The 14,382-nt window shown below is 59.9% G+C and overlaps 1 protein-coding gene across 9 annotated transcripts in view; it reads right to left on the reverse strand.

Annotated features, from left to right (window-relative positions):
• The window catches only part of ZMIZ1 (zinc finger MIZ-type containing 1), a 185,759-nt gene that overhangs the window by 51,139 nt on the left and 120,238 nt on the right, over positions 1–14,382 (reverse strand). Inside the window, exon 1 of one of the 9 annotated variants that reach the window (XM_070043956.1) lies at positions 14,033–14,143. The exons of 6 other annotated variants lie outside the window; for them this stretch is intronic. The gene's annotated coding sequence lies outside the window, so the exon portion shown is untranslated. Of the gene's footprint in view, positions 1–13,273; positions 13,407–13,931; positions 13,990–14,032; positions 14,144–14,382 lie in introns of those variants that run through there. 2 more of the 9 variants (XM_060285844.1, XM_060285843.1) reach the window with 2 other exon arrangements.

The following is a 14,382-nucleotide window of genomic DNA, read 5'->3' on the forward strand; positions in this document are numbered from 1 at the left end:
CCCAAATGCCAAAATGCCAACACTCTTTTGTTGCCACTTAAACCAATTTGGGGGTAATTCTGCAGGCAATTGTCTTCCTATTTACAATGCGGCTCAGTGATTGCATGGAGGCTGATGGTTCAGGCTGTAATTGTATGGTAATCACTTCTGTTTATGATCGATGCGGAAATCACTATTGTTTTGCAGCAGGCTTGTTAAATCAAAAAAGTGCAGGGGTGGGGAGGGAGGATTTATTTCTGTGAGTTGGAGCCCCGGGAAAATGAAATTAAGCAGAGCAACCCAACGTGGGGGGAGGTGGCTCTGATGGCAAAGGCACCCTCACCAGCTCGGATCTGAGAGAGACAGGCAGGGACGCAGAGACAGTGAGAGAGAGATGCAAGGTGCAGGCGGAGAGACACAAAGGAGTAGAGACACAGGGAGGCGGGCAGGGATATGCCTAGGGAATGGCCAGGCTCAAGACAGAGACGGTCAGATGTTCAGATACACACAGAGGGGCCAGACAGACCCTACAGCTCATACATGCAAAGATGCCAAGAGAGACAGGAGGACCCCTTAGACACACCCATACTTTACCAGACCTGCTCTCACCTATTCCTAGGCAGGTGGGGACAACCCAGGTGCCAGGTAGCAGGCCAGGCACTACCTGCCCCATCTGGGATCCGCCTGCGTGCTCCTCGCCCTGCCCCAAGGCCGCCTACCTGCCGCCTGAAAACAGGGTGGCAGATGGCACCTGGGGGGCTCAGGTGGCAGAAGCAGGGCAGTGCTGCGAGCAGTGTGCTGTGGAGAATGGGGGTGGGGGCGGGAGGGGGGAGCCGCCCACCTGGCGGGCAGAAACCGGAACCTCCCGGAGGCTGCAGGGTACAGGCCTGAGCTGGGCGAGGGACAGCGCCTCCCAGGGCAGCCACGGGCACTCCATGGCACCCCAGGGCCGAGCCAGCCCAGGCTGGAGGCCAAGGCCTCACAGGCAGCGAGCAGGCACCAGCTGTGTGTGCAGCTCCAGCTAACCCCTAGGCTGCAGGCATATGTTTATTTTCTCCTACACGCTCTTCCTCCCCAGCAAAAGAGATCAGGCAACATACTGAAAATCACGACTACGGCCTAAAATACTAAGTGTTTGGTTTCTAAAGCCTCCAGGCTCGATGCCCCTTTTCTCTACGTGTCTGAACCGCCCTCTGTATTTCACGGTTCAGCCTCCTCTCTCCAGGGGAGCCTTTCCTGGGCCCACCCGGCTGGACCCTCTTCTCCTGGGCCCCATGGTACTGAGTGTCACACAGACTGTGATGCAGGACCGTGGTGGCCCACAGACCGGGCTCTCTAATCAGCTAGATGAATCAACAGTGAACGGGTGACAGGCAGGCTGGGCCCTGTCACAGGTGGCCTCCCAGTGACTAGTGCAAGAACAGCACTCGGCAGCCTTCCCACCAGCATCCGTGTGGGCGTGAAGGCCACCCAGACCCGATGAGATGGCTTCCCTCAAACCCAGGGTGCCTCGACTCTGCTGTTGCTCCCTGCATGCTGTCCTCAAAGACAGCCAGGGCCCTGGAATTGAGGGCACTAAGCCTGGCCCTCCTTGAATGGAGGAGAGGACCATTCCCCATCCCTTGAGGGACCTCCTGGGCCTGGGTTCAGGCCCTGAACTTGCCCCGGCCCAGCCCTCAAACAGGCTACCCCCAGCCGGGCTGGGCCCTGAACTGGGGCGCCCTGGCTGCCTAATTAGGGGCTCAGCAGGGCATGCCAGGCAGCCTCTGGAAAACCTTAGAAGTGGAACGATCACTCCTAATTGCGCTTCCAGGATTCAGCTTAAGAAAACAGACTGCTTCTCCCCTGGGGACTTTGCTTCTGAAGTATATACAAACAAGTGATAGTTGTTCAACATTAAAAACGAAGTTGGCTAAAATGAGAATTTAAGCTACAATGAAATTGTCTAAATGGAGAGGGACCTCGGAGGGCCAGGAGCTTGTGTGTGCACGTGTGCAGGCCTGCACGTCCACACAGGGCATGCTGGGTGATCAGCAGGTGGATCGCCTTTTAGGGTCACAGTATCATCTCAGGAGCCCCTAACCAAGCCCCGGATCCTATGGTCTGGACCCCACACCGCCTCAGGCACTGCCAGGGAAATGGAGAGGAGGGTCTCTGGCGGGCACCAAAGACACACTCTGAGGGTGGAAGGCCAGGGCTGGAGCCTCAAGGCCACCCTGACGACCCGCCCGCCCTCAGCCCCCCTGGCTGCCCAACGTTGGCAGCGACTGTATCCCCCCCACCCCCCGGGAAGAGATGGTACCACACAGGTGGAAGCACCTTCCTGGACCCCGAAGCGCTCTAGAAACATCAGAGGAGTTCTACTCCCTGCTCCCACTCGTGACCTCAGAGCCAACATCTGACCTCTGTTTACTTAGTACCCTGAAGTCAGGACCCTGGGTGGGGAGTGTAAGGTAAGGCCACCTGGCCGGGGTGTTCTCCCTCCCCACATAATCCCCCAAAGAGGCAGAGCTGCTGACAGGAAGCTGAAGCTCAGGGGGAAGGCGCCAGGCCAACCGAGGGAGGCGCTCCCTGCCCAGGAGCTGTGCCCGGGAGATGGGACTGTGAGGGTTCAGAGACCCAGCCTGGACTTTAGTCCCCACGCCAAGGGAGACAGGAATCAACCAACCCATTTTTCAGATGGGGAAAGTGGGGGCCCTGAGAGGCGAGTGACTTCCCGGCAGTGTCCCGACTCTACAGTGCTTTGATACACTGACCATCTGAAAGTCTCTCTCTGCAGGAACCTCTGAGAATATTCACAGAATTCTTCTGCCATCCCTGAGACAGGCAGAAAGGAAGCTGTGGAGAGCCTGGGCTGATTTCACCAGGAAGCCACGAAATGCCCTTTCCTGAGGGTCTGGGAGGGTCCAGAGTCATCTTCCCAAGGATGGGAAGGGCCTTCTGGGGTCAGCTCCAGCGAGCCTTCCCAGACCCCTCCCCCAGTCCCTGGAGTGGTGCGGTGAGAAAGGCTGCTGGGCCAGATGCCCTTGGCCACGTCTGAGGAGGAAGAACATCCTAGAGCCTTGGAGATGCTCCCCCTCTCAGAGCTCCATGTCTGCCCTCTGGTTTGAGTGGGCTAAGGGCGTGCCTGCACGGGAGAAGGGGCAGGACAGGGCCAGGCGCAGTGACTGCCTTTGTCCTGGGCCCCCAGGCCAGTAGGAGGACCGTCCCTCCTACCCCAGCATAACACCAACATTTATGAAACACATCCCTTGTGCCAGGCACACGGACTTGGTGGGTCCTCACAGCCATCTCAAGGTCACTGCTATTACCATCCCTGTTTCTGCAGAGGCTGAGGCATCTCAGAGCTTCAGTAACTTGCCCGAGGTCACACAACTGCTAAGTGGAGGGGCTGCCCAGCATGGTAGGGAGGGATGGTGCGGGCGCCTGAACGCCCCAGAGGGATCAAGACGTGTTCATTCTTACACACATAAGCCATCTGGCTCCCAAGGTGCCCCTCCCACATCACAGACACTCCCAACAACCCCCGTGTTCATGAAGCTACACAAACCCACGAGAACACCGTCACATACACTCATCCAATAATCGGTCAACTTGTCTCGTCCCGTGCGTGTCCACACGAACACACGCGTGTCCAACCGCAAGAATACACGATGTATGTACGCAGAGGCAAAACCCACGTAACATTTTCCAGTGTTCCATCTTACGCTTTTCTGCAACATACCCCGCCGGCCCGCCGCCCTGCAACAGGCGCACTAGCACTCCACGTATGGCCCTGCACAGCCGGGTGTCTTCCAGCGCTGCCATCTTCATTCGGGGACTTTAAGCTCCCAGAGGGCAGGGACCCTGTCTCTCTTCACATGCCCCACAGTGCTCCACCCGGAGCCAGCTCTTCATTTGTTCATTCATTCATTCAAAATATATTAGTGTGGGCTTCCCTGGTGGCACAGTGGTTGAGAGTTTGCCTGCCGATGCAGGGGACACGGGTTCGTGCCCCGGTCCGGGAGTATCCCACATGCCGCGGAGCGGCTGGGCCCGTGAGCCATGGCCGCTGACCCTGCGCGTCCGGAGCCTGTGCTCCGCAACGGGAGAGGCCACAACAGTGAGAGGCCCGCGTACCGCCAAAAAAAAACAAAAAACAAAAACCAAAACCATATTAGTGTGTAATTTTGCCCATTTGGATGCAGAACATACAAACGCGAAGGAGCTATAGCCATGAGCTTGAAGAAATAAAACATTCCCGTGCAAACTGAGGGCTATAACTACGGCACAGTGAACCCAGGGAGGGCACAGGCGCGTGTATGAGTGAGCGGACACGCGTGGAGGGCGTGCGTGCAGGGCCTCGGCAGGACACCTGCTCCAGGACTCCTGCTGCTGCAACGGGCCTGTGAAAGAAGGGGACCCGCAGTTTTCAGAGGAGGCAACTCAAGTGGCAGAGTGGAATCACAAGCTCCAGATCACCCGGGTGGGGTGCCGGCAAGGCTTCAGGTAACAGGTGTTTAAGACCAGGGAGGCAGCCAGCGAACCCAGCCTCGGGGTGGCCAGGCCCATCCACAGGCTAGGGTCTGTCCGGGCCAGAGCCCTCACCACAGGGAGCACCGCACACTCATCAGGATGCCTCAACTTGGGAAGAAATCACCACTGCGGAGGTTGTAACCTGAGGACAAAGATCTCATCCAGGTCATCACACGCGCTTCTCAGAGAGGGCACAGCACCGCGCGGAGCTCCGAGAGGATTATCGGCCCCTGACAGGCCCGATGCTGGGAGGCTTATTTCCAGGCAGGTGGGTTGCAGGGGTTTGGCTCACAGGGTGCACGGGCCGGTGTGGGGCCAGGAGGGAGGCCGGGCGGTGATGATCCCTCTTCCCCACCAGGCCCGTCTGTTGCTCACTGGCGCCACGGGGCACAGACATGGAGAGAGAGGAGGAATCATTCCTGTTTCAAGGGTCAAAGCGGCCTGGACAGGAGAAGCCAGGGCCTGTGCTCAAAAAAGGAAGCGATTGCTTGGCGCTTGCCCCTTTCCCTGTCCTGATGCTGACCTCTGGGGGCCCCCTTCCGTGGGCTGGGCTGTCTCCCTGGGGCAGAAGTCACTAGAGACCCAGTGGCAAGGCTGCCCTGGGTCCAATAAAGTGGGGGTGGGGGCTTTCTCTGCTTTGGGTGCCACTGCCCTGAGCCCCCCAGGATGGTGGTATCTGTCCTCCCTGCGGGGGCTTCCCCAGGACTGCCCAGGAGCTTTGGGGACCTGACGTTGGCAAATGAAAAGGAGACACACCTGAGGGTTGAAGCCACAAGCTACTCTCAGCAGTGAGGGAGTCCTGAGCCTGAGGCCAAGAGCTCTCAGGGTCCCAGGGGAGACTGGGGGGTGGGGTGGGGGGCTGTTGACTCCAGGGTTTCTCAGGCTGGGGGGAGGGGGGTGGGCATTCCACATGTTTGCCAGGTCACTGGTGCGGGAGGAGAGGCAGCCCTGTGCAGGCACAGGAGCAGGTGAGACGGGGGAGCATTTGGATACTCTTGGGCTGTGATGGAAGATGATGAGGCAGGGAAGCAGGAGGATGTGTCCCCAGAGGAACAGGCCTGGCACAAACACGAGGAGACCCATGACGGAGCAGCAAGGACAGCTTATGCTTACTCAGGGCTGACCCGGTCCCAGCACCGTGTTCCAAGCTGTGGCTGGAATATGCTCTTTAATCTTCCTAGGACCCAATGAGATGAGTGCTAGTCCCCCATTTTACAGATGAGGAAACTGAGGCTTAGAGAGGGTTAGAGGACCATTGTGTGGAGGGGACAGGAGAGGAGGGGGAGAGATGCTGATGAGCAAGGCTGGGGAGGGGGGCCTCTGAGGTGTGAGGGTCTCCAGCCTCTAATGGGGGGAGCCACAGGAGGGCCACACCCTCCCCATCTGGAATGCCCCCCCCTTCTCTGGGAATGCCCAGCCCTCACCTCAGCTACTTCCCCCTGTGGAGACGAATCCCTAGGAAGCCGCATGGCCCGGCCCCCCAGCCCCAGCTGCCCCTGCACTCGCGCTGCACGCAGTCTGCTCCCCGAGACTGTTGTCGCCTCACTCTCCAAGGCTGGGCCCGAGTGCTGTCCTGCTTCCCGAAGCCCAGCACCCAGCACCCAGTGGTTGTCAAGCCCTGGGGTGTGAGATGAAACAGCGCACTGGCTCCTGTGGCTGTCCCCCAACTCGGAGAATTTCCTTTCACTGAGTGCCTTTCCGGGAGTCCTCCGGACAGCTGGAAGCCAGGCCTGGACCCACGGGCCTTATCCTGCCAGCCCAACTCCTTCAAGGCTACTAGGCCCTGGGAGGCACCTCAACACGACGCGGCTCACAGGCCCTCTGCCCAGAAAATGCATTCCACACATGTTGGGGGGGCTCATGGACCCAAACGAACTATCCGTGGACCTCAGAAGGGAGAAGTTCTTGGGCAAGTTGCCCAGAGGGCTTCAGGAGTCCAAGGTGTAGATGTATATATAGGTCCTTCCCCAAGAAGGAAGTGAAAGTGGGCGCCTGTGCTGGCCCACTCACCCTTCCTCCAGGGCTAGGGCACCAGACGGCTGCCAGCGGGGAAGCCCTGCAGCTTCTCATCAGGACAGAACAAGTGGCAGGCACACTGCACCCTTCGCTCTCCCCTGGCCTTCTCAGGCTCTCCTGTTAACAGCAGCCACGCAGGAGGCAGCACGAGCCCCTGGACAGCCCGCCCTCCACCCTGCGCGGCCAGGTCTCTGGTCACAACACACAGTGCAAGGGGCACCTTACAGACAAGAGAACTGAAGCCGGTGGTGTGGCCGAGACCCAGGCTCTTGGGCTGGGGAATTCAACAGAAACCGAAAGCCCAGCTGGTCTGGGAGCTGATCATACGCTGCGAGGGTATGAAGTCAACCTGGTAGTAATGAGACCTGCCACTTACTGAGCAATTACTATGTGCCAGACACTAAGTGCTCAAAGCCCCATCTCATTTACCCACTGCCGCAACCCTGCTGGGCAGAGGCAGACACAGGCAGCTGTGTTTTATTCATTAGGAGACAGAGACTTGGAGAAGTTAAGTGACTTGCCCAAGGTCACCCAGTAAACGACAGATGTGGGTTTCATAATTACTCCCCGAGGCTGTCTTGGGAAGGACTCTGGGCGGCCTCACTGAAGAGCCCAGGGTGTGGGTGGGAGTGGGTGAAACAGGGAAGTTCTGCGGGGCCCTGTGCTTCACAGAAAGGACAGCGGGGAAAGTCCAGGGCCCCGTGCACGGAGAGGGGTGGGACTTGCTAACAGAGAGGCAGGCAGAGGCCCCGGGACCCTGCTTCCCTATAGATCTGTGATGACAGAGCTATGAGGCTCCTCAGACACCCTCCAGCACTGTCCAACAGAACCTTCCGTGATGACGGGAACATTCAACCACTGCACTGTCCAATATGGTAGCCACCAGCCCCACGGGGCTACTGAGAACCTAAAACGTGGCTAGTGTGATTGAGGGCCTGACATAGAATTTCATTTAATTTTATCTAATATACACTTAAATAGCCACCTGTGGCTAGTGGCCTTTCGATCAGACAGCATGGTAAGCCCAGTGGTTCCTCCTACAGGTGGGGTCCCCAAGAAGGATGAGGGCTCCCTCACGTCACATGTCAACTTGGGAAGCCAGAGCTGGCCCAAGAGCTCGGACCTCTCTGTTTCTTCCTGGGTGACTGCCTTTGCTGCAACCCACCTAAGCCCGGGCTGGTCATTTAAGAGATGTATATTGAGTACCCTGCATCGATACTAGTCAGGGGCGGCCTGTCCAGCAATGTACAACCTAGTGGGGATGACACCCGGTGGGCAAACGACCACATAAAACAGACTGATGTAAGGTTGCGGGTCCCGGAAGCTCGAAGGAGTGGAAAGGACCGCCAAGAGATGGGGTCCTGTGTCTGTGTGCGTGCTGGGGTCAGGGGACCAGGGAAGGCCTCTTGGCTGGTGACGTTTGAGCTGGGCCTGGTAGCGGCAGGGTGGAGAGGAGGTGACAGAAAGATGGGCTCCTCCCTGGGCTTTTTTTCCCTCCCCTCCGAAATGTGGCCCCCCATTTTCCACAGCCCTCCCTCCCACATGTAGGGTCTGAACCAAGGGCTGTTAAGTCTCCTGTGCACGACTACAAAGCTGCCAGTCGGGTCACACTCTTGGGGGGTGGAGCGGGGGGGGGGGGGGGGAGGGTGCCTATAAATCACGGGCCGCCTCAGGCCCTGCCGGAGGCACGGGAGGGTGTGCGACACCTGTGCCCTCCAGTCCCAGTCCCAAGGAACCACCCGCATGGATTTAAACCCTCGGGGGCGTGGCTGTAACACATTCCTTCCCCTCCCCCCCCCAGGGCCCCCGAGGCACTAGGGGCAGAGTCTACAGACAAGGTTCTCTTTTTCCCAGGAGAGAACAGAGGGGAGGCCTGGACAAGTTCTACCAAGTTCCCGGAGCTCCTCAGAAGAGCTGGCTGCCCTCGCCCCCCACCACGGGCGACCGCAGAACAGGAACCCTGCAACGAAACGAGCTTTCCATTGCGTCAGCAGAGACAGGGACATTCCTGCAGCAGAGCTCCAACCTCGAAGGGCTCCCCCACTTCCCTGAATGGATTCCTGCCTCAACCCAACAGCATCCCTGCTCCCAGAAGCCCTTGGAGTCCCAGGGGCCTCCCTGGCTGCCCCTTGCCCTGGGGATAAGATCCAGGCTCCTGGGATAAGATCTGTTTCAGCTATGGCCCCACCTCCCGTGCTCACCTCTGCTGCTTCGCCAGGAGGGACCGCCTCCCTAGGTGTGCCACCTGACATTCATTCCCCTTCTCACCCCAGACCCCAATCCTACCCATTTCCAAAATCAAGGGCCACTGGGAAGAGTTTCAGGCTACCCCAGCCCCAAGGGCACCACCTTCCCCTCCTCCTACAGGTCCTAGGGTGTGGAGCATAAGACTCTATTCATTCAATTCTCCTGGCCCCCCGTGCACCTTACTGTCTCCCGCTGCATCCTCAGATGCTGGCAGCAGGTAGCACCCAAAGGCAGGGCCAGACCTCCTTCAGTCTCCTGTCTCCTCACATCGTACACACACCCCCTCTAGCCCAAGACTCCAGTAGTTCAACTCCTGGAGTGGAGTCTACCTTTCAGAGATGAGACAGAGGGCAATGTTCTCAGTATACAGATGAGGACAGAGGCCCCCCCCAGAGGGGAAGTGACTTGCCAAAGGTCACACTAATTTGGTAACAGATCATAGATGTTATCACTTGAATGCTAGGCCCTGGGAGCCATGCTGCCACCAACAGTATCAGAATTATCTGAGGGGGCTTTACAAAACCAAAGGCAAATCACAGAGGCTGGGCTCTACCCCACAACTACTGAAACTCCAGGGTGACCGGGGAGCCTTGGCTTCAGGGAATGTGGGTGTCCTGGCCAAAGTCCCGACCTCATTCACCAAACATGCACAAAGCACCCACTACTGCCCCGGGCCCGGCACTTGTAAGGCCTGGCCTCCCCCCAAGGGTAGGTGGAGGCAGTCGGAGAACCCAGAGGGCCTAGGGGGCTCCAAGCAGGAGTCCGTGCCATGTCTACAGCTACTGAGAGCAAGGGGGCAGGAGGGCAGCAGAGTGCTTGGCAGGCCCTGCCCGGCGCTCTGGGTGGTGGGGTCAGGGTCTGGCTCTGTCAGTCAGTTTTGAAGGGCACACGGCACATCAGACTCTGGGGATCAAGAGTGCTGTGGGCATCCCCAGGCGGCCCATCTTGGCTCCAGGGAAAGGCACGGTAAGCAGAGGCCTGAACAACACCTCCACCTCACTCAAGGGGACTGGAAACCTGGGACTGTCCCCAAAGGTCCTCTCATCTCTCAAGCTCCCCTGGATGGGCCTTGAGGACCCCCGTTTGGGGGTGCTGGGGTCCCTGGCAGAGAGCCAGCCCCTATTGAGCCCTCCTCTTTTGGTCAGCTCAGGGCCCAGGGGAGCAGGGGGCTGTAGTGAGGCCTGCTGCAGGGGGGAGGTGGGCACCTCAGGACACAGGGACAAGGCCAGAGACAAAGTGACCTCACAGGGATGGAGGAGGAAAGTGAAACAAGGCACAATTAGATCTTATATAAACCCCAAGTTCAAAACGGCAGACTGGGATTTGCAGTGGAGCGTAAGAGAGCATCAGTTCCATCCCAGGCCTGCCCTGCTGTATGACCTTGGGGCAGGAAGTCACTTTGTCCCTCTGGCCCAGAGAGGCTGGAAGTGCTTAGAGGGTAGGGGCCTTGCTTTTCCCTGAGCAGGCTCCCTCGTGAGGCTGCTGCCTCTCTGCCAGGCCCTGGGAGAGTTTCCTCCTGCAGCTGCGGCTTCAGGGAAAGCAAAGGGGACAGTGGCACCTCGAATGGCCCGTGACATGAGGGGCAGCGGGCCCTGGCAGGGCGGGAGTGAAGGGCATCTTGTGTTCGCCAAATGTCCCCCACCCCTTCTCCCCTCCCTCTGGGGTGGTGCTAATGAACCTGGCCACAGGCCCACCGATGGGGTCCTTCCCTGTGGAGAAGAGCCAGCCTCTCCCTTGGGACCAAAGCCGCATAGATCAAGGTAAACACCTCCCTCACCAGGGAGCCCGTCTCCCTCACCAGGGAGCCCGTCTCCCTCTCCTTCCAGCTCTGACAGCTCAGAACTCTCTGTTCCTGGGGACACGAGGCTGAGCAGGCTCTCCCGCCTGATCCATGGATGACTTCACAAAGACTGACGCCTACCGGGCACCCAGACGGTCCTCAGGGAGGTCTGAGGCTGCTCCTGGGACCGCTGCCCACCCTTGCCCCCTGGCTGACCTCTGCTGGGTGGTAATGCACTGGCGGAGGAGTCGGAGACCTGGGGCTCACGCCGCCCGCTGGGTGACCTTGGGCAAAACTGAATCTCGGCTTTCTCCCATGCTACGTGGGAGCACCTGGCTTGTCTATACTCTCCTTACTGGGAGGCTGTCAGAAAATGCAGTGCTAAGAAAATGGAAGGTCCCTGTATCCGATGGACTCTTCCTGCACTGTCACACCTGTGGCCTCTGGTCTAGTGTCCTCACCTCACTTCTGTCCTAAATCTCCATCGTTCTCGGCCAGAGCTGTCCAATGGAACTTGCGGCCGCAGTGGAAATGTTCTATGATCTGAGCTGCCCAATCTGGTAGTCACTAGCCACACGTGGCTGCTGACCATTTGGAATGTGGCTGGTGAAAATAAGAAACTGAACTTGTAATTAATTTAAGGGTATAAACAGCCCCATGCGGTTAGTAGCTACCATACTGAACGATGCAGTTCTAAACACAGCTCCGCCGTCCTTACTCCCTGGCATGTGACCCTGAAAGAGCCATGAGCAAGCTCCCAGGTAGGACTCTGGGTGAACATCTGTGGGAGCTCTCAGTCTGCCTGGCTAACATCAGACTCGGAACTCATCTTGGAGCTCCCAGGGACTCAGCTCAGCCTTGTTGCGTAGTACGGAGCCAACACTGACTTACAAGCAGAAGCGCTCTTTCAATCTCTCCATCACCTCCCCACTCCCACAGGGAAAGCAGCACGCGGCCAGCTTTCCGCTCCTGCGGTCACTCAGTAGTCGCTGAGCACCTTGCACCTGTCAGGCACGGTGGCCGGCACTGGGGTATACACTGTGACGAGTAACACATGGCCCCTGCCTTCAAGGAGCTCACAGTCAAGGCCACACTCCAGTCGGAGCTGACTGGCTTCCTCTGTCCCCTACTGGGTGTTCTAGAGGACATCAATTTTGCCATCTGAAACGGCACTACCAAGTCTCTGAGTGCACAGACTGTCGTGAGAACCAGGAGGCAAAAGAGAGAGAGGCGAAGGGGCTCTTGTTGCCGAGGAGGCTGTGCAGGGAGCAGAGACAGCACCAGAAGCAAGTCTCAAACTCCGTGCAGGCTGCTGCTTCCGGTAAAGACCCAGATTCTCACCAAAGCATCGCTGTTCGGTGGTTTCTCACTAAGGAAGTTCAGGGTAAAAATAGCTCAGGAGGGGACTTGAATCCTGCTAGTTGGGGGGTAGTCACTGCCTGGCTGACACACAAAAAAGGGGAACAGGCTTACCAGTAGCCACGTGGACTTCAAGACTCACCCCCCACCACCACACACCTCCTGCCGACGGACAGAGCTTTCTGCTCTGTAGCGGATGGGAGATGAGCTTCCGGCCCAGAGCTCCAGAACTGGAAGGGGCCGGGTCCCTATACACCTTCTGGGGTCACCCTGATTTCAGGGTGCCATCACCTTGCCCACCCCAACTCATTTCCCAATCCAATTTCTGGCCCATTCTCAAGGATGGCCCATTAAGAAGCTCTCTGGTACCAACTCCTTGCCAGCTGCCTCACAAGACCTTCCTGCTGCAGGGGCTACCAGCCATGCCTAGCACCCACCTGCCAGTCCAGTCTGATGGTCAAGGACAGGGGACCCAGGCCCCCATCCTGAGAGTGATGGTCTCCTGAAGCCCGTCTATGGAGGTTCACTGGTGCAAAGGGTTAGGGCAGGGAAAGACAGCCTGATGTCTCCTAGTCTCACCCAAGCTGGCTTCCAGTTGGACTCAAGAAGTGGGACCTATCTAGTGCTCCAGGCACCAATGCCTGTTAAGACCCCAACACCAAACCCACGTGCTCCTGACCACCAAGACAAACCTTCAGCCCAGGCAGTCCTCTGAGAAACCCTCTCTCCAAGGTCTTAAACGAGGTCTCCACAGCCTGGTGTCAGGCACCCCCAGAAAGGCCCCTTCCTGCTCTCTAGTGCAAACCCGTCTCTCCTCCTCTTCCTCCTCCAGCCGGCCTCCCAGCAAACACTTGTCAGAAGTCTGTTCTGCACCCACCACCTCTCGGAAGGGCGCTCTGCCTCAATGGTGGCGCCACAAGCGCCCCTCGGGGTCTCTGGGCGCTTTCAGCGTTAGGGCTGCATCCTGACAAAGGAGCAGCTTGAAGTTGAGAACCCTCGGCCGCTGCCTCCGCGGAAGGCTTCCTGGCCGATTCTTATTTTTGCAATAGAAGCCGATTGAGGACGGAGCCTTGTAAAATGTCTTCTGGAGAGCCAACACTTCACCTTCGAGAGTAGGGGCGGTAGGGGAGCACCCTGGCCCCGGGCCCCGAAGAGAACGAGGGGCCCCTGTGTGGGCGCACAAAACGGGCCCGGTGCACGCCGGTGCCACTCTCGCGGCCAAGCCTCGGGCTGACACCATGCAGCACACGGCGCTACCCACAATGCACCGGCCCTCCTCTGTCACACACAGGCACGCACACTCACCCCCGCTCCCGGAGGGAGCCCGGGCCCGGTCCGCGGGCGCCCCGGCGCCGGCCCCTCCAACGCCGCACTTACCTGGAAGTTGCACCGGCCGCGGTACCGCCCTGGCGCCCGCAGGGGGCTGGGGCCCAGCCGGGGGCGGCCGCAGCGAGCGACTCGGGGCAGGGTTCAGCCGGCGCCGAACAAAGGCTGCACGCAGGCAGCGGGCGCCGCCTGCATCCCCGCTCCGCGCCGGGGCGGCGGCGGCGGCGGCGCGGGGGCCCGGGTGGCTCCGGCGCCCGCTCGCTCCGCGCTGCCCGCTCCGAGGGCGCTCCGGCTCCCGCGCTCCCGCTCGCTGCTGCCCGCCACCGCCGCCGCCGTCCGGCTACCGCACAGCACACATCAATTATTCATCGCCAGTCTCCAGCTTCCCGGGCGAAGCCAATCACAGGCGGAGGCTCTGTTAATGGGGCCGCCGCCGAGGAGGCAGCCAGCCGCGCGCCCGGGCGCAAGCGACAGCCCTCCGGGGACGGGGATGGGCCGGGGGCGCGCGGGGGGCGGGGGTGCACTGGGCGCGCCAGCGAAACTTCCCACGGCCAGCGCCCTGCGCCGCGCGCCCGTTCCCCGCCGGCGCGACCACCCACCCTGCGTGCGCCCGCGTGGGGCTGGGGGCTCGGGGGAGGCCGGGCGCGCCGCGGCGGGGGGAGGGGAGGGAGGAGGAGGAGCGCGGAGAGAAGATGAAAGGCTAGCAGACCTGCCTCGGCGTCTCCAGGGAGCCCTGGCTCGCGCGCGCCCTCCCCGCCCCGCGAGCCTCCCGTCCGCACCCCCGCCCCCCAGCCCGCCACCCGCACTCACTCGCGCGCGCAGACCGTCGGCCCAGCCACTTTGCTGCGAGGGAGCGCGAGCGAGTATGAATCGGAGGCAGCTCACATTTCAAACTTGCACGCAGGGGTGGTGCTGGTGCACGCCGCCGCCGAGCGAACGCACGACCCGACAGGCAGCGCTCCAGCCTCCGGGCGGGGGCGGCGACCAGGCCCCCTTCCCTCCCCCGCCCAGGCAATAAATTGGAAGCAACACTTGTGCAAGTGGGTCTCCCGGAACGCTGCCGCCCGAGGGGGCCGCCGGGAATGCGCAGGCGGTGGATGACTTCGGGTGTCTCCCGCCCCCCAGAGAATCCTCCCAAGTGGCCATGCTAATGAGGGTGG

Source organism: Globicephala melas, chromosome 16 (assembly GCF_963455315.2).
Source record: "Globicephala melas chromosome 16, mGloMel1.2, whole genome shotgun sequence".
NCBI classification, from domain to species: domain Eukaryota; kingdom Metazoa; phylum Chordata; class Mammalia; order Artiodactyla; family Delphinidae; genus Globicephala; species Globicephala melas.